The following is a 22,856-nucleotide window of genomic DNA, read 5'->3' on the forward strand; positions in this document are numbered from 1 at the left end:
GTCATTCATTTTTTTTTATTTAATAAGCATCTGATTTGTAACAATTGCATTTTCATATTGTATTACAGATTACGCTGAATTAAACAATGGTGTTTTTAAAGATAACGCTCCACAATTATCGCATAAGGTACAAAATATTATTATTGATATACCTGTTGTATGTTATGTTCTATGCTATTTAATACATGGAGATTGATTATTTGTAATATGATATGACAATTTATAAGAAGAAAAACTATGGCTATAAAAGTGGCAATCGTAAGTTTTAATGATTAAAAAGATGGAACTAAAATGAAATTCCTATTTGAAAATAATATAATAAGTGTAAACTTAACTTAGACATTTGTAATACTAAGGTATAAATTGAAAAAAAATAATACCTAATAATACACTGCAGTACTTAGTAGATTCATAATTTTATTGATGTGACCATATTGACTTTAAGTTTCATAACTTATAAACGTTATTTTTATCTACATAATTAAATGTATATTTTTTTTATTGCTTCAACAGCACTAGTTACATACAATTTGATTGAATTTAAATGAGAATGTATTTATTGTGTTGACAAAGTTCTCACCTTATTAATAAAAAGAAAAAACAATCAAAAGCTACCAGTACCTTTAGCGAAATGTTCACAATGCATTTTAAAATCCCTTTTCAAGATCACTGATTATTATATTATAATATATTACAACATCCGCCACTCAGCTAAAATGTCTAAGCGCTTTGAAACGACAACGACGAAGTATAATTTAATTTTGGATGTGTTGCGACTACGTACATTTTATTGTTATAAGCCTGACAAAGGAACAGATTGTTTTGATGCTCTTAAGTTCATCTTTCGTGAAAATAAATACGATGCAACATTTATACACCTAACAATATCATATAATACAATACGAGTGTTATGAGTATTTTCTGTCGACATTCAAAAAAAAAACCCCTTAAATTATAAACTATAATGTGTGATGAGGTATGATCAGATCATAGTTGTAAAAAAAAATTTTATATTTTGATAAAATATTATTTTTAAGAAAAATATTTAAGTCAACTATCAATATTTTATTTTATTTTTAATATTTGCTTTGTCAAAAATAACTGAAAACAATTGTTTTAGTTTCAAACAATCCAAATCTAAACTCGATAAATAGTTGTATGAAACTATAAATACATAGTCATATGGAGCATTAAATCTTTAATCATTTTTTTTATTGAAATCATTTTCGACTAGTATACTAAATACAAAATTCATAATATTGGTCATTAAATCATTAAATATTGGTCTATAAATCATAACAATAATAAATGATAAACTATCCTTTTAAAGGTTAACCACATCATCGCCGAATGCCACAAATAAAACAAGTATCAGGATCAATTTCACATATCTGAACAAATTGGCCAAGCACTTGGAATAAATCCATAGGACACAAATAACTTATTTTTATTCTTTAAAAAAAAGAAAAGAAAAATGAATAATTTAATTTAAAAAAAAAGTGTTAATAGCACCTAACCAAACACAAAATTCTTATACTAATGGCCTATATTTCGCTGCATTCAATAATCAATATATAAAAATAATAATATACTATCATTCTACTCCGAAGTGACGAAATTGAAACAAATTCCAAACATTATTTTGTCTCGTTGCGTATAGTGTTCGTGCTATTTTTTCATTTTAATATTATGAAAGCTTCTCATTTTCATCTTCTAAACATTATAAACATTGTATACATACTATATTACTATATAATATACTACACATTGCTTGGTGTAATTAACAAGATATCATAGTATTTTAGGAATTAAAAATTTTGATTTTAATAATATCCAGATAATTGTTATTGAAATGTTTGAATAAAAAATGAATCTGTAAATGTATTTTTTACAAATCAACAAATCCAATAGAATATTTATAACTTTTTAACATATTAATTATGTTAACAGTGAGAGCTCCATTTCGACAGTGAGTCTTTTTTTTTTAAACAACTGTTTCCATTTTCTATAAATGTAATCTTCTCCGTTATTTTCCCAGGATTTCCTTCACTTTACTTTAGACTTTGATAAAAAGCATAGAAAACACGAATTACAAAGTCTAACGAAATGTTTTTTCTCGATTTATGTAATCTATGATCTACCAACTCTCGATTAAATTATCTAAATAATACTGACGTTAAGTTATATTGACATTAAGAAAGATATTTACTGTTTCCACGAAGTTTATGTTCCACAGATAGTTGTAGATAGAAGATAATATTATTAAGTCAATTCTGAAGACAGTATTACATTTATAAAACACATACCTATAATATTATAATGGTTAATCTCGTTTTAAATAAAGTCAAACCTCCATCTGTGAGTAACGATTGAGTTTTGCCACAAGGTTTTCGTAAAAGTTTATTAGACTTATTTTGCGTAAATATATTTTACACTATTTTCATAAAACTTTTTTATGTTGAAAATAGCTATGCAAAATCTCCGAATGAAAAGTTATACTACCGAGACTAGAAAGTACAAACATTAAAATAAATGTAGAAGAATATCCACTTAAACTCTACGTAAAATACAAACTAGAATAATATGAACCGCGTAGACAAGTACAACAACCCTCATAACTTATACGATTGACTTATGAGTGTTGAACAATGAAAAGAGCCTACACTAGTACACTGTATTGTCACCACATAGGGCTTTATTTAAATGATTCGATTATCGTAAATATTTATTCCATATAAAAGTTGGGAAAAAATAACATTCTATACTCCACCGTTGTCTACTGAATGCGACAGGTCTACGATTGACGGTTTTGTTGCAAACTATATCTGAGAGCCATAATCATATTTTTGGACCGTTTTCAGTTCCAACGCATTTCTATTCCCCTGGCGAATTGAGTAATAATAATAATAATAATAATAATGTAATAAATTGTCAACGTTTTGCAGACGATACGTTTTTTTTTTTTCAAACAGTAGGTACATAGCATTGTTATTTGGAATATTATTTAAATCTACTAGCATTACATTGTTTCATGTAATTTATTTAATTTAAAAATAATGTTTTAATAAATATTATCTTGAATGAGTTATATATTCGATCAACTTTAAAATATGATATTAAATTAATGTATCAATTATAACCTACACCTATTATTTGTATAATTAATATTTGAAACATAATATCGTGTTATAATTATAGTCTTAAAATATTCAATATAAATTGATTTAATAATAAAAATAAGGGAATCCATCGGAGCGACAGCCGGTGCCCTGATATGAATAATTAAAATCGCATTCATCATTATAGGAGTATGCCTGCTGAGGGATGAATGTACTATAATATTTCATCAGCTCCGTGCCCATTTTTTATACACACATATATATGATAAAACGTATTGTATTCTATCATAATCTCGCTGACTTGTTTTTCAATGAAAGCAAAAATTATAAAAAAAAAATAATTAAAAAACAAATATTCATCATATTAATATCATAACTAGTACTTCGAGTGTTTATATTTGCATTGTATTTTATACGGTGTTTGGCATATAAAGATTTCAAATCGTCGTTCAAGGTCGTGGTTGACTTTACTAACGATATCATGACGAAACGATGACTATAATTTGTACCAAGCTAGTATTACGTTATTACTTATTTTACATAAAATACAAGAGCGTTCTTAGTACCCACGTGGAATAGTCAGTGGATCGAGTCAAATTTCACGGTTAACGATATTTCGTATATTCTACTGGAATTCGTGTAATTTTCGTCCACAGGTGACGGCTGTTGTTGACATTATATCGGTTGCATACATGGTGTGCAAGGTCCATGTTTTCCTGTATCAGTTGCGTAATAAATTAATATCCAATATCAAAACGTTTGCAGTCGAGTATATTATATAAAACGTCCGCATGATTTAATCCTAATTTCGGTTCCAAAATTTAATTTAATCGTACAAAGGGTTTTTAGAGTGACGAACCGGTGACACCATTTGAAATTACCATATCGTATGGTTCCATAATATTGTCAAAAAAGTATATATTATTATATGGGTACTAAATATATTGCAATATATTTTCAAACATAGTGTTCTGACACATTCGTTTGTCGCTGACTGCGATATCATCCGAAAAGAGAACAAGTTAAAAAGTTCATCGATCAAAATGGGTTTATGTATAGCAATAACTAAACGCACCGTTGGAGGTCCCAATGCATGAAAGAGCAGATGACCTGATAAAAACTTGAATGACGCAGTGCTTTATGTTTTGAACTTAAAACGACTCCCTGACGACTGACGATACTGATAGAGGGTTGCGCTACGAGTTTAGTTTATTACCTGCACAGAATCGATTTGTTTGTTTCATACCTGAATTACAATCAAAATAAAGTCCTGATAAATAAAAATAAAACCGGTAACTTTTCATTTTTCCATAGGTACGCAATTGTTAATGTTAATTATCGCGTCATAAGAATATCACGATTTTAATCACAATGCATGGTATTCTGATAAGCGATAATATTTTAACGATACAGTTGGGAAACTAACAGCCAGCCGGTCGCTGCAAATTTTGTGGTCACCGTTTCGATACGATTCCGATTAAATTTCGTGCGGCACTGTATAGTACGACAGTAGCGTTTCGATTTCGAGTTTTGAGGTCTAATAAAGTCAGCTAGCGTACATTTTGCAAACTTATATCGTTAACTTCCTTCCTCCATTAAGAACGAATCGAACGCCGATAAATAAACCGATGATGATCACTGCACGTTTCCGTAACGTAATAAAATAACGTAGCACCCATTAAACGGTATTTTCAGTATATTTGGCCCATTATTGGATTAAGTCAAATTTAATGTCCTTAGTTACATTTTGAATTTCAAATGAGTACCGATGATATTATACCTATCTAATGTTTTTAACATTCGATATACGTAAGTACCGAAGGTACAAATTTATGGATTAAACGTTTTTCATTTCATAATATCAATGTTAGAATAAAAATAATAGGATTTATTTTTTAGCGTCCGGTACCTACTCCGGTGTATTTTTTGAAAACTTTCAATGATAGCATTTTTCCATCGACTCTCATTTGACTAAGAATTCTCACCGTTAATTTTTGAGGTTTATATCGTAATGATCAATTGATTTAAATTACAATTCGGGCAGTGATTATAATATTGAAATCGTTGACAATAAATTAATCAATACTATAATATAGTGAACGGGACATTCACTATTGTCTATTACACATCGTATTAATATTTATCGATATTGGAAATATAATTTTTTTTCGCCTTAAAGTCGATAAATCTTAATTCCTAAAATTTTTTTAAAAAAATAATCAATTTTTCTTATATCTAAATTGCCAACGATTTGTGTATAACATGGAGCATATGAACATAACAATATAATATAACTATAAAACATTTTTTAACTGCCTACTATTATTTATAATTATTTAACCAACTATTATTCCTATTTAATAATTAGACTATGCAATAAAGTAATTTTATGTTTCTCATTGAGATTTTTTTTTTAGATTCTAAAACGAATTACCTGGAAATTAGTTTTGAAATATTTAATAATATAACTCACATTTTGTTGTGCACAGACAGATTTACATATCGTTATATTTAAAATGTATACGTTGACGCGATGACGTTTCGTTTGATAATATTTATAAATATGATTTTGGTTTTAGATAAAAAAAATGTATGTATAAATGCATAGTAAAACTAAAAAATGTGACGAAACGAATAAGTATTCGTTGTAAGTTAGAATTCAATCACTGTAATCCGTTTTACTTGTTTTTAAAGATTATTGTTATTCCTTAAAAAATAATAATAATACGCGGATATTTAATATCATAGCGGTAAATCGTTTTCACGATAAATACAAAGATTGGGTTTCAAATTTCAATATAATATCCTATCCCGTTTAGTTGCATTTAACGAACTCGAGACTAATAATTCGATATACCCAAATAATAATCCGGAGGATTAAGTTTTAATACTCGTATAATGATATAATATTTTGAAATCACTGCGGCGATTTGCCGCTCAGAGGTATTTAGCCGTTATGTTTTATCGTATTGTTGTGCCAAAATGTTTTACTCGGCCCGCGATAATCGGAAAAAGCACTCGAATCAATGTATTGTTCTAGTCGGACGGATGGACATAATATGACCATAATATTATATACACCGAAATCTGTTTAAAACGCCGAAATAATATGCGTGCGTACCGTACGGCATGCACTCTAAGCCAGCTACACACTACGCGTACTTAAAATAAGCGCATCGCAGAATATTGATTTGTCACCGGTAACCATAATAATATACCAATGTAAGAAGGGAGAACAGATCGATTCGCAGGGCAGAATCCGAAGAATAGGGACAATCAAGCGATGTTGTTGGACGTCTGAAGACACGATCCACAGTCGGTCTCAGTCTCGGATGCAGCGCCCGGTGTAAGAAGGTGGCTACACCATTTTATTTGAAAATTAAAAAACAATTCTACCGATGATTTGTACCTATTCTATTTCCACGCGTTTTTAACCCCGATTTCAATATCTGTATACACCTCCCCAAACACTGCTGATTACATTTTTTCGCCACGAAGCTATCACTATATTATATGATGTGACGAAACAATATTTTGTGTGCCCTAAGCCTGCAACGCACTTGGAATACTCGCACCACAGAATATTGATTCGTCACCGGCAGACAACGGCAATATTATATAAGAAAAGGAAAACAGATCAATTCGTTGTATGGTATTCTGAAAAAAATACGACGTTCTAAGTCTTCAGACATGATCCAAAGCCGCCAGCAGTGTCTGAGACGACGCGACGTAAGTCTTAAGAAATAATAAGTGTGCTACTCTACGTATTTGCAGCGGATTTGCCAAGAGCAGCGTGCGCGTTTCCGTTTTCCACGTGGGTTTTTTTCCGAAGAGAAAATAATACTGATGCATGATGGTTAAAATAGGCTATCATATATCACATATTTTATTTATTATATAAATATATATTTATACGGTGTCGAGTATTAATAAATATTAAAAACTATTATTAAAACACTATAAAGTAAAAATCTAATAAATATTCACTGGAACCTGATGAATTGATAAATCATGGTTTTCGTGTATTCTTCCCGTGCTGTATAATATTATATTCATGGGAAATTTTAGTCTTGTAGTTTTTCTGGAATAAAAATGAATCCAAAACCTATGTGATAGACGATCTTGAAATAGTAAATTACACATCCATATTATGGTTTCGCGAAGCATAAAAAATACGAGAAAAAGTTTATGTGTTCTGACTTAAAAATAACATACCTGACATTTTTCGAATCAAAGAAATCGATGTCCTGAAGTTATTTTCACTGATATCATTATATTATTTTAAATAATAATTTATTTATATTATTTATTTTCAGTGCCAGGGCACGTATATTATTTTAAACGATTTGTTGGTAATTTTTTCAATGCTATTGTCAAAATCGGTTTACAGAAGAAAGGCTCCACGTCAAAACGACTAGCGCCGAAAGGTCCTGGGGGTGTTACATAAACGTCATATACACCGGCCTACCACGCCATGTCTAAACAATTCTCGATTTTATAGGCGAAGTCGACGGTCGTTACGATCGGTCAACTATTTCCTAGACTTCGATCGAAATCATCTTTTTCCTGTTCAATCTCTCCGATATCCCATTTCACGTCTGCATCACACACACACACACACACACACACACACACACACACACACACACACACACAAACACACACACACACCCGCACACAATATTATTATATAAAATGTGTAAAGCGATAAAAATAAAAGGCAACGGCCCAGGTAGTGTACCCAAAGATTATTTCTCGCGCTGCGGGTGCTCTCTGTTTGTTTTCTCGTATAACGGTCTCGTCGTCGCCACGCCACTAACGATTTCCCCCTCCCATCCGAACGCCAAGAGATAACAATAATTTCGAACCCCGTCGTAAAGCCCCCGTGTCGCTTATGTACCATGTATCTACGCATATAATGTGTAATATACGTATATACGGTGTACAATACACACATAATATATATATTATTATTTATTGTTTCTCTCTTTTTCTTTTTATTACTTTTTCTTTTTAATATATTGCTTTGTATATGGGTAACGTACGACATACCCACCTACCCATAACAGGTAGGTGTATGTATGCGATATTGTTTTTATTAAACATTTATCAATATATTCCAAAAGTCACATGTTCAAGTGGTTCAAGTGGTGCTTCGGGATTGGATTATGTCCACGTATTTAATTATAATACTGAATAGTTGTATGTTATTTATACGCCATAATAATATCAGACACCTGTTTTGGGTACAATATTATTTTATGAAGATCAAAATCGTCAACATCCTTAACTAGATATCACACACACACACACACACACACACGCGAGATTAAATCATAATAAATGGTCGTTAGAAAAGTATTATTGTCATTAGGTATTAGTAGTTTATTTATGAAAACTACCGACGAAATATGAAATAATATATTATTTTTAATATTTACATTATAACTTTCAATATTTATGAACATCTATTCCCGTTTTTAATATTATAAAACTTAAAGTATAAAACCACACACCTGCAATAACATTTAAAGATGTAATATTGTTTTGAAACCTAATTCATTAATACAAATAAAACAGAAATTTTTACATTCAAAATTCATAGACCAGATATATATTACATAATAGTATCGGAAACATCTAAATAAATTTACAGAGAAAAATTTTGCATTGACAAAATCTTTAAGCTACAAAAAATTCATAAAACTAATAAATTGAATAAAAAAATAAAAAAATTGAAACAGATTTAAGGGTTACTTGAAACTGTTTTTATATTATTGTGTTTGACATATTATAGTAATTTTTAAACGAAATTAATCACAACTAGAAGTTTGTGGATCGTGTTTGGTAAAAGTTTTCAGCTTTCCAACAGTGCTTTCTTATTTGACCAGCTTTTGTTGTAAATAATACATATTTGATGTTGGTAATTCGTTTAAAAATAAATTGCGTACCCCCATTTATATAAGTTGACTTTTTTTTATTTATTTTATAAACTACTGTTACTATCAACAACCATATAATAAAAAAATAAAATTAATTCTTGCATTCTCGTGTCAACTTAATGCAATTATTTATAAATATTTATATCGATGAAAATCTATATACCTACGTCCTTGCACAACAACAATATATGTCACTTGTCAGAAACAATTTCAGTAGGTACACGAATTAAAACCAGAAACTGTCATTTTATGTGTACTTCACAACTTCATTAATTTTATTAATTATTATTTTCAAACGTTCTAAGTTCACATTTTGTGTTTATTACCAATAGTTACAGTTTTATACTTTCATACAATTATTTGTAAATTGGATTAGGATTGCTTTAAGCTGCCAAGACATTTATAATGTTTTGGTTGATTTTGGAAAACAAACGCTCAATCATTACTATGTTACTTAAGTCTGAATGAAAACAACATAATGGGATATCTTATGATACAATTTTTTGAGTTTTAAACCAGCAAATGTGTTGTGATTTTACGCACTGCTACTCTTGGATGACAAATCACTGAACGTTTTGTACTGATATCAATAGTAAATAATAGAATAAAAAATAATGTTAAGACATGATGTACATTATGGTGAAGAAGATTGTGAATTCTTTATACCGTCACCTCTTTTGACGTTTATTTGCACCATTATGTACTTGAAATTAAAAACGTTGTATTATATTATCGTTAGAGATTACAGAAATTTTTCATTTTGAAAGAGGACAAAATATCATGTTATGTATGGTTAGACAGTTATTCGTGGTTCGCACATTTATAGAATATTTCCATGAGAATTACATAATAATAGAAGATAATAAACGATTTCAAGTACAAATATTATTTTTCCTGGCTATATGTCAAATTGTATTAAATATATTACGTCCAATCCCCGAACACGATATCAGTTTATTTTCGTAACGTGTCCAGCAACAATTTATTGTTATTGTTTAATTCATTTTAAATCTTTATTTTTAAATATTGTACAATAACCACACGCTGATAGTTTTAATGCCTAATTAAATAAAAATCCAATCTCATATTTTATGAATTCAAATTTGGGCCTTTATATGTCATTAAATACGTTTATGCACTATAAAATAAATTAACGTTAACTTAGAGTAACACAACTTTTAAATGATGCTGAACAAAGTATAATGTCTTCGGTTTTTAAATGGTATTCTATACCAGATATTTCGGCGTGCCAAAAGATTTTTTCCAAATATCAGAATCATTGAAACACAGAACATTATCTACAGGCTCAGGTGGTATAATGTGTTTATATATTTATCATTTGTATATGGTAAATTATTTTGGTTGCAGCTGTAGACATTATTGAAATACTTAGTGAAAATAATTGAAAGGAAAAATTCAAATAACAAAAAAGTCCATCTGACGAAAACAGTTTTAATGGAACTTACGTTTTGTTGTATAGATTTTTTGTACCCTTTTACCCTAGTGTTAAAATAGCTAAAGTCAATTATAAACTATAACATATCTTGTACAGTTCTCTATAAATTAACCTGTTGTACGTATTTTACTAAAACATAGGTACTCTCCTATTTGTATAAGATTTTAAGCAATATCGGTTAGACGAAAAAAATACATTTTTATCATGTAATCTATGTATATAAGAATCGAACTTGATTTTGGATAAGAAGGAAACGAACCCTCATCATAATAATAATAATAATCAACTAATTACCAATTATTTTCATATATTCACCGATAACGATGTCTGTTTCTATTTTTTTATTTATTTTTTTATTTTATAATCGTTGTATTATTTGTATAGTCAAAAAATAGTCTTATGTTTTTTAATTAAATTATAAAAAAAAATTTCTTCCGAAGGAAGTTCGGGCAGCTAGTGAAAATATAATAGGATACACTCAAGTTCTATATTATTGTAGGCGACGTTGCTTTAACGCCGACTCATTATTAATTTAAAAAAATAAAACAAATAAATGCATATTATATTCCTTATTATATTTTTAACATAAATCATAACTTATAGTTCATAATTATTAAATAACGTTATAAGCATAATACGACAATCGAACAAATACGTACAAGTCATAATAATTATGTATACTGTGTAGTAATGGAAGGCGGAGAATGGCAATGTTACTAACCTCACCCTACACTATAATTAGATAATAATCTAAATAAAATAACTTAATAATCAAAGGAATACAACAAAGGAAAAAAGAATTAAGCTCTTAATTAAATATGAGGTGATTTTTTAACAGTAAACACAAGTATAAATGCGAAAAATCAATTTTTAGTTTTAAACATACGCTATACAACATCTTCCATTTCTGCTCTTGCTTAATATATCTGTATAGACATTTTAATTATTTTAATATTGATGAACTTTTGAATTTTTGAAAAAAAAACTATATTATTACTGCTTAGCCTAAGAGGAAATATATACCTTAGAATGTTGAATATTGAAGGAATTTAGTTTCATATTAATGAGCAAAAACATTATAGACAAGATGAGAGTGATGTGATAAAAGATACGTTGTAAAATGTATGTAGCCACTGATCTATGGAATCATTTAAAAAAAACATCATTAGCAACAAAGATTATTGTCTGATGATAGACCACATTTGTATTACCCTTGTTACAAACAACAATATAAATTACTAATAAACCCAAATAAGTAAATAACTACCATAATATCTTATACATAATATGAGTATACAATATATCATATACATTTACTAAGATCACTATTGCAATTTAAAAGGCGTATTTTTCATCAAAAAAGTTATTGTCATGATTTGCCAGATTAAAATCAAGATTTCCCATTAAAGTAAATGGTAACATACACAAATAGTTTAAGTTACGATAACACAATTTTTCTGTATATCATTGTACATTGTTGATATAAATATAGTTCATATATTAAAGAGGGAGTTTTAAATGTTGACATTGTCCATATTGTGATTGAAACATTTTTTCCTTAAACTTTTATTTTACAAGCTATCCATAAACGTAAAAAATAATGATGATAAAAAAATACCCTTGGTCTAGTTACAACGAGGTCAATAGGACAAAAAATACGAGTCTTATATAATATATAGAACCCTCAACCCTCGCGATTTTAGTTTGTTACAATCAAAGTGTTTTATCTTTAAACGGTCCATATAATTTCAGTTTGTATCAGCTACAGACATGATAATAATTACGTCCTTTGTTTATTTGTATAATAAGAAAATGTTATATAGGTACAACAATGTCTTCCTTAAAATTGCGCATTTGAATAATACCATTGTATGCCTGTGTTAATCGTCCCATTTCGCATCATCTTTGTAGTAAGTAATAAGAAAACACTCATTTTAACGTGAGCGTTTATCTCACATGCTAATCACGGTTGCATAGTTATTTGTACAAACAATAGTTTCCGTACCGTTAAAATATATTTAAAATTTAAGGAAATGAAAAAAAAAAAACATCAATTTAAATGGCTATTATAATAATCGAACCATTTTCGTGATTGGTGACGAGAAAATCGAAAACATTTTTAACTGCCAATAGGTAATATAATGTCACACAAAACCATATTGTTCTTATGATGTTAGCATAATACAGTAGTTTAGGATATGAAGATTGGACCATTTTGGCAAGTGCCATAATTATGATAATGCCTAATGCATATATTAGAATAAACATAAATGTACAGCGATATCGAACTGATGATTTTACTCATATCTATGTAAGTAATATTGTATCCATGATCGCTTTAAGTGTAAACGTAATTTTGATTGTTCTTTATAACTTTTCATTAAAGATTATGAAAATAAATTATGAACGATTTAGTGGGTTAATTTTAATTTGAGCGATCGATGAATAGGTTTAAGACTTATAGATGTCCGAAAGTTACCACTGAAAATTATAATAATAGTTCTCCTGAAGTAAAGTTTACTTTTATAGTTTTCGTAGCATATAGGTACCTAATTATACATGTATAATATATTATACACATTTAAAAGCTAATAATTAATCTATTTCAGTTCTACTTACATTACATATCCTTAAAAACGAAAGCAGTTATTGATTTTGAAAAAAATATTTAAACATTTTAAGTAGGTTAGATTGTACACAGAAGTATCAACGTTTTACTTTTATTTTTATCTCATCTGGTTTATATGCGTGTAAGGTGTAACGTGTAACGTAAGCTAAAATAAAATTATATCAGTCAACTTTTTCACTTATTAATTATTAAATATTCACGTAAAATGTAAGCAGGATACTAAAATAAATTAACGAAGAGAATTGATGTGAAATTTTTTTAAAAGTATGATATATTTGATCGACCTATATAATTTTAAATATTGAAATATAAATAGTTGAACATCATTAATATATTAATATATATATATTTATATATTCTTCCTATAATGTCAGTTCTGGGATTATTAACGGGTTTATATTTTGAATGTTTATAGTATGTTAATATTTTTTGTTTAATTTAGACTCATTTTGAAATGTAACTCAGACAAATAAGTTCTTGTTAAATATTATATTTTCTTATTATTTTGGTAATACCATTATCTAATATTCACAACAATATGATAAATAATTAAACTAAACATGACTGTATCACATAAGTATTATTGTTATATTGTTAATTATGTACATCATTACCATACAAAACACAATCATTTAATTACTATGCGCTTTTACTGATAAGTGATAATACATATTTAATATGATATAATATTATCATAGTATATTTGAAGCTAAATATCGATACGAAAACCATACATTTTTTTCAGACGGAATCAAAAGTAATATTTATAATAAAACATTTTCAACAATTTTAAAAGTTTGTGTGTATTATATTTGTAAGGTGTATGAAAGTATAAAAGAAAAAGTTTTTTTGGTGCATCTCAGTTGATGGTACCTATATATAACATTATGTTTCACTTAACAAAGTTTTTTCACTGCACCTACATAATTATAATAAATTATACTTGAAGACAAAGAAAAGTTACGCCTCGAAAAAAATAATTAACAGGTTTTATTAATTTTCTGGTCCATCGCAATATTATTGATAAATGTCAAATATTATATTATCATTGAATAGTCTTATGAACGACCAGTTTAATTTGTATAAGTAAATCATTACAAAACTATTAAAATATACTTCTCTTAATAATTTCTACTGCGTTGTTATAATTGATGAGTATTACGACATAATTTTAATTTTATAGATTGTGTTAATATTACAATGTTCAGTTTAAGTTCACTAATATGATTACAACTACTATGTAATCAGATCCAAGATATATTTCATAATATGATATGTATGAATACAAATTCTTAGAATTTTAAAAAGTTCAAACTAGTTTGATGAAAAGAGCTAAGAAAAAACGCCCAGTGGATGGAGATGATTTCATTTAAGTAATTCGAGAACAATATTGCTTATACACTTAATAATGATGCCATGAAAAGAAGACGGAGAGCCAGCAATATATTTTTTAATTCCGTCCGACATTAATAGCCACGAGCCCTTTAATTAATAAAATTAATTACATTTTCATAAATTTGCATAAACACTGGGGGTATATCTGCAACACAAAATAAAACGCGCTTTCCGGTTGCCGGATCGAAGAATACAATGTGTACGCTGTAAGTATGCTGACTTGGGTCAGGCCAGACCTTCGGAAGGAAAGTGCGGCAGTAGACGGCAAACTATACGCGTCACCAATTACAATATTATTGTTGAGGTCGGGGTGGAAAGAAAAACCCGAAACCGGAAAAACGGAAACTCGGAGCGCGCTCGCGGCCGGAAGTCGGAGGCCACGCGTCGGGTATAGTATACCTACTCCGTAAATTCACCGATGACGGTATAAGACCCTCAATAAAATCTCGGATGGTGCGTGAAACTTTCTTTTTAAACTTATTATACTGCAGCTGCTCAAAAGTCGTTAGCCCAAAATCCTCGTCTTCCGGAAGTATTATTGCCCCGGGGTTCAAACTTAAATTTCTCTAGCACACCGCGCGGGACGCAATACAATATAACACCTACAGGTGTAGCACAGATACACGTTTATGCAGTCCTAAACACGTCTTCGGCACTTTCGCTGCCGAACGTGAGAAATCGATTCGCGCGCTCATAAATGGCGGCGGCGGCGGTGTGTCAGTACGGTACGTACCCACGCCATCGTGGTAAGCTCGCCGACATACCATAAACCCGTACCGTGGGGTTCGATGAAATATGCCGAAAAATCGACAAAGTTTTTGCCGGTTCGGAAAGCAGCGACTTGCGAGCATTAAAAAGTCACAGTGTTTCACATTCGGAGAAAAAAAATATATCACACCCATCGTTAGCCCGACACCGCGGTGGAAGTCGCGACAGTGATATCATTTATTTTCTTTACATTCCGTCATCGTGCATCAATTTTTTATTTTTATTTCCTTATGATTTTTATTTTGTTTTGTACAACCCCCGTGGACACGTATACCAAACGTAAGTGCAAAAAAGTGTCTGCAAGAGTATATGGAAATACTATGCGAAATGGAATTAATTAATACGTAGAACCATTATTATAATGAATATTTTACTTATTTTTTTCACAGAGGTTATATTATTATTTATTTTTTTTTTTTGATCTTCAGTTGCATTATGAACTTTTGTATCAAATTTTCATTGTTACGAATCTGCACATTTATAATAATATATATACATTTTTGCCTTCAAAATACAAACTCTTGTTTGTTTTCGATTAAAAAATATTATCGTCGACATACGTCACATTTCGTCAAACTTTGAATTGAAACTCTTAGTTAAATTCATTTTTAAATTAGCCACACATTTATTTAGGGCATCAAATTAAAATTTATTAAACGCAATTGGTGTTAAGTTTACTGACCAACATTTGACAGTTATAACATTCAATATTAAAATAATTTAATGGACAATTTATAACTGTTAACTATAATTCGATATTGTAGTAAAACATGTGTATTGTTGGTTAAGTAATCACCTTTTTAAATATGTTTTATTTTAATAAGATACATGGTTTATACATAATTTTGTTAAGACATCTACACATTTTAAGATGAGATGATTAAATAATATAAATAGTAGTAAAAATTATTTTAAACAATCAATAAAATAAGTGTTTTTATTTTTTTATGAATCCAAATTTGAGTGTATAAATTTAAACAAAGTGCATAATATTTTTTTAAGGCATTTTCGTGTGCAAATAATTTTGATTTTGTGTATGATATAAAATATAGTGTCACTTTAATGTTAAAAAGTGGGTAAGTGGATGTCGATCTGGTGTACAGTAGGTTATAAGTGGGTCATTGTCAACGTATACGAACAACGATTGTGAAGGAAGACGGACAAGTACAGACCGTACGCCTATAATATTACTTACTAATTAAGTATATTTGATGATATTATTGTGATTAAAGTTATTTATTTTATTATTGCGCATTAGTACTCCAGTAGACTAAATTCATTTTTGTCAAAAAAAAAAAATACATCTGAAAAGCCTTTGTGTGTATAAAATATAATTATATACTCTAAACGTTTCAAGTACTCACGAATAATATTTATAAATTAAAATAAAATAACTTAAATCATTATTCTTTGTTATTTAATGATGTAATTTCGTCCACACTTGAACATACTTAATAATATTAATAAACCTAAAATATTATAAGATATTTTCAACTATTTATGTATTAAATGTTTGTTAAGCTGATAGTTTTGCACACAGTAAACAGGTTGAAATTCATTGTAAGTGTGTACATTATTTATATACAAGGCGATACACAAAAATTCTTACCCTTTTTTTATTTTTCACGAACACAGTTATTTAAAATTTGATTTTTGGAATTTTCAAATACAAGTACTTTTAATTTTAATACAATAATTCAAAATACATGATGTTTATTGAAAACCGAAAGTTTGTTATATCACAGCTCAATCAATAATTAGTGCAACAAATCTCAACAATTTGTATGTATAATCTTTAAGTTTAAGTTATTGAGTAATAACCTTTATTTAAAAATTAAAAAAATTCCGTAATTTGAATAAATTATTATCGAATGATACAATGTGGTTGTGCATGTTTGGTGAATCACTCTGTATAATGAATTCTATTAAATTAATTATTTATCAACTTTAAAGAGATTAATATGTATAAAATATGAGTTATGACTCATAATTATGTCAACCAAGTTATTGGCTGTTTATATTGTGTGACGTGCTGTGATATTGAAAAAAAAATGTCATTTCGCCGCATAAAATATAACTGTAATAATAAATAAAGTTACAAATTATTCTTTTTTGATGAAAATATACATAAAATACTTTTCACCGTATTATATTCATAACAAAGGAGTTCAACATTTATTAGATAATAATACAATAGTTTAATTAATGATATAGTATAATATAATAACAATATTTAAAATATTATGTACTTAAAAAAAAAAATGTTATTAAATTTAAATAGGTCTGAAATATATTGTGTTTAAATAAACAACTAAACTTTTTATCATTTATTTTATCAATAGTTTTTAGTATTCATTTATTTAGTAATCTATTAGATATCTATAATATTTAAGATAATTTATTGTTCAGAAATTATGCAATTCAATTCTCATGAACGTATAAGATTAAAAATATTGCTTGTTTGTATCATTTTATTTTTGTATAATGAAAAAAGTACCTAGTTAAAAAAATTACCATCAGTTTTAAATGTTCGTTATACATTTTCAATTTGTAAAAAAAAAAAATAATACAACTTTAAACTTGGAAGCTTACTAACAATACGAGGTAATTTTAAAAAAGAACTGTAGGCTTTTTTTTTTTAAACTTAAATTATAGTATTTAAAAAAAATGGTTTGCGTAACCTTTTATACGATAGACTCGTGTTGGTGTTAAAAGTAAACTAAAAAAAACCCTTAAGCGTAGCTTTTAGCCAGAGTAAACATCATTATTATCTCTAGTCTCTACGTATCTTGTTGTTTTACTACTCTTGTTAAATTATGTAGGCATACAAGATGATATTTTATGTTACTTTTTATTTTTATTCAAGTTGAATAATACGGTGAACATTCATCTACTGATTTCTGAAACGAATATCGTTACCTTATTATAATACTATTTTTTGAAATCGTCGCATAGGTATTATAAGTAAATATACACGTTTATTTTAATTTTTTTTTAATGAATAAGCCACTGAAGTTTTGACAAAATATACACGTAAGTATTAATGTTGTATAATTAAATAGTTGTTAAGTGCAATAATATGTTAAACAATTAGTCGTTCGTAAAATGCGTCCAAGTAGAAAGTTATAATGATACGAATGTGTACTTATAACTATAATAGGAGTAGAAAAACAATTATAAAATAAATTATTGGTATGGTTTAGTTACGTATGGCAATTTACAACTTTTCACAAAATTTTATGTTCTGTGTTGTGCAATCAACAAGGTTAAATTATATAGAAATTAGATATAGGGCACTGAGTTAGGGCAGGTAAGAAATCATAGCAATAGGTAACTTATAATAACATTTTTTGAATACAACTACTACAGGTATACGGGACATAATATCATTACTTCATATTATCATTATATTTATATTGAATAAGTTATAGTTTGTTAGCTAAAAATATTACAATAACAAAAACTTGTAAATAAAGAGTAGATATAGTTTAACGTTGGAATTTATAACGATAGCGATTTACCAATAATTTCCTTTGACGTTATAAAATAAATAAACGTTACAAGCTATCAAATAAGACGATCACAATCATATTGTTATTATTGCATTCTTTTGTTCCGACGATGATAGCAAACAAATTGACAATTGAGACACTCTAAATCGACATATAGAACTTATGGGTAGATGGGTGCCGAGGAAAATTATTGATTGGTAAGCAAACAAAACGAAATGTTTTCGATTTAATGTACCTACATAGCATTTCAAAATCTTATTGAGCACGTAAAACCTCAAAAACGGATACCAAGTAGGTACGTATGTGACTGTGAAAAGTTTTTGGACCGTAGTCGGTGTCGTTTTTTGACTGTTATCCGATGACGTTCGCCGCCCTTTGGATTGCATTCAACAGTATTGTTTAGCTTTTAAACAAAACGTAGTTTCGTCTTCCTCGCAAGCAGTCTTCATGACGTACTTATACTTATTATGTTATGGACTTTTCATTTTCACCTACTACACATTGCTGCGCATCCAATCCACGATACATAACCTGTCGCAAACCGCTTCAAAGCAACCTTCAAAATATTATAATAAGCTATATAAGATTGATTTCGGTGGTATCCAATGCATATAAAAATACAAAATATATACAAAGAGGATCACGGACAAAAATAACATACCTATAAATAAAAGAAATAATAATAATAATAATAAATCTCCAAGTTATCAAAAATACCTCTGGAAAGGGCTGACCAGTACGGGTCACGATTCCGGATAAAAGGATACATCGTAGCCGGTAAAAAGGCGTATTTTATATTTGCATGAATACGATGGTTTAGGGAAGGAAATGTAATGCACCAAAAAGAACCTTTTTCACGTACCGTTGGATATGGTGAAATCCAGGACGTCTAAGAAGATTTCAGTATTGGGGACGTTACGCAAGAGAAACTAATAATGTGTTTAAAAACGGTCCGAAGCGGATAGATTGAAAATAAGTATCTTCCGATGATGGCAGAGTTGTCGGGTAAACGAGGACAGTGAGTGGAACTGTGGAAGTAGTGTGTTTTCCAATACTGGCGGAGATATGGGTTAGTAAACTACATCTATATTTTTAGTGATTTAGGTACCACGTGTCCACTGAGTCGAGTAATTTGCGTATCGATATCTACACAAAGCAACTCGCCCTAGTCCCAATAGCACACACCAAAAACCCACTTATAATACAGTCCAGAAAAAAAAACTAGTCCCCAACGACCAAACGATAATTAAAGTTTTTAAATTAAACATATTCTACATGCGAATTTGGGATCAAATATATATTTTTTTTTAATGTATGCTATATAATACCAGAAATAAAAAAAAATAACCCTAAATAACAGATATTGTTAAACATAAAAAAATCAACGTGGGTACAATGTGTGAAGTAAAAATGTAGTTGTCTTACACGTATAATATAGCTCAGGTGTAAAATAGCAAAATATGAAAAAAATAAATACACATTGTTTATCGCTTTAAAACAAAATCAATATGTTGATAAACGGTTGTAATCGATAATAATTTATCAAAAATAGTATAAACATTATTATACAAACAAACAAACACGAAATTACATTCTTAGAACGATGAAATTCCCTCACGCCATAAGTACTACTGTTGGGTAGTTCCTTAAACTTATGAAAACTGACGTAAAAACACATAAACACTGCATATATGCCTATTGTAAACTAACCTTACAGATTGTATATTTTCCAAATAAATGTTAAAAAAAAAAAAGAAAGATGAAACGATTTTAAAATTTGATCTTGAATTATAAAAATCAAAAATAGATTTTAAAGTGTCATTTAATACAACTTATTTTTTCTAATTTTTATTTTTTAATATAATCCTAGTAATGTTATACATTTTAACTATAAATTTGTAATATGTATAATTATATTATTATGCATACCAAATGTATACAACTCTTTGTTACTTCGAATCCGTAATATTTAATATTATGTACAAGTAAATAGTTTGACTATTATATTAGATATATAAAAATTAATGTGTGTTTGTTTTTCGACCATCAACTCAAAAACTACTGGACTGTTTTGAATAAAAGTTGTATCAAATTCCTTGAGACTCAGGAGGGTTTGTACTTTCGTTTTTTTTAACACATATACGGTAGCATTGTAGCTATTGGCTGACTCACATATAAATATAATTTGGCGAATTTTGGTTTTAAAATCGAATATTTTATTTATTTAAATAGTTGTTATTGGTTACAATAGGTAATACAATAATTTTCGGTTTTGTATTATATATTTTTTATTTAGGCTACCTAATTAAGATATTCTATAAACATTTAAATTTGAGGAATAGTTACCTATTATATATCATAGGCAAAGTGTGTGGTTGAAGTCCATATATTAAAAATATACTTAACCAATTTGGACAAAAAATAATTGAGAATATATCAACTGAAGTAAATCAGACAATATATATGTATAGATTATAATATATAGTCAGCCAATACAGTTATTTTATCTAAATCACACATATATAAATATAAATCACAGTTTTTGACCAATTGTCACCTGATTTTGAAAACATATTATTTCGGATTCTGGACCAAGAGTATTAGCATAGAAGCCACGGGTAAATATGAACAGCTATTAATAATAAAAGACAAAAAGTATTGGTGAGGATTACAAAATCATAAAATGCCCACCGATTTTTAGGATTTAAGACAATTTTAGATAATAGATGAGACCAGTTATTTACAGTTTAATTACATTTCTAAGCGTTTATTAAACTGAATATTCACAATAATGGACCGAGCTATTAACGGCTCTCCTTAGTAAACTATGAGTTTATTTATTTATTTTGTGACGATCAAATGGCAGTGCGTTTAACAATAGGTTGTTTTTAGACTTATTCAATGTCTTTGGTAACTATTATAGTTAGATATGTAATAATACCTAAGTAAGATTTTCTGATATTTAATGTTTAAACAGCAGATTGAGAAATTAATATAGTAAAATAGTTTTGGTATTTCATTTATATTAAATCCATATACATTTAATGTGAAAAATTGAATGTTTATTATTTAATCATATATTATTATTTATTACTAACAATAAGTTAATTTTGCTAAACTTTTTATTTGTTTTACACAATCTTTAATTAATTTATATTTATCTGTAACAAGCCCATAATTTAGAGTGTTAAGTATTATAATAGTCATAACAGATGAAATAAGTTTTACTATTTTTCATTATTAATTGTTAACGAAAATGTCAATTTGATTTCAATACTTATAGAACACTCACTGTAATCATGAACATCTAACTTTTGTGTTTACTTGTTTATGGTTGGTTCAATAAATATTTAAAAATATAAAATTTAATGTTATTTAAAGTAAAACTATCATAAACTAGTAGGTATATATCAATTTTACTCAAGAAATAGTACACAATTGTAAGTATAAATAAAATTGAAAATTATTTTAAATAAGGACCCTTTTTTTTAATACGCACAATATTAATGCCATTACTTATGCATATTATATGTAATAAAAAAATGTACTACCTAGTTGGTTCAGAACATAATATTATGTAAGTACGATATTATAAAATATCTGAAAAGATTTCACGTCAGATTATTTAAATAATATACCTACGGTCGAACATTGTAATATCTAGAAAAAAAAATACGTTACCCCGAAACCCAACTATTTTCGTTATTATTATTATTATTATTATTATTGGTATACCATTATAGGTGCACGTAGACATATATAACATTATGTTAGTCTAATATGATGTACACATTATATTCTCTCGTTGAATTATTTTAATGATATGGTCGTTAGGTAAAACATTTTATTCGGTTCAGATCAGATAGCGGTCTAAACTACTACTACTCTTGACAAGGGCATGACATGATTTAATTCATCCATGCAATAATGTTCTTGATAATATCAATATTATATTTAAAAGCAGCTTTGTGACCCAAGCTACAATTATTACAATAATTACTAGTCATTTTTCGTTATTTGTATTATATTTTCAAA

General features: G+C 28.2%; 1 protein-coding gene across 2 annotated transcripts in view; it reads right to left on the reverse strand.

Annotated features, from left to right (window-relative positions):
• LOC111041891 (WNT1-inducible-signaling pathway protein 2) overlaps positions 1 to 22,856 on the reverse strand; it is a 162,331-nt gene that overhangs the window by 136,640 nt on the left and 2,835 nt on the right. The gene's annotated exons all lie outside the window — the stretch shown is intronic.

Source organism: Myzus persicae, unplaced genomic scaffold, assembly GCF_001856785.1.
Source record: "Myzus persicae strain clone G006 unplaced genomic scaffold, MPER_G0061.0, whole genome shotgun sequence".
In the NCBI taxonomy this organism is placed as follows: domain Eukaryota; kingdom Metazoa; phylum Arthropoda; class Insecta; order Hemiptera; family Aphididae; genus Myzus; species Myzus persicae.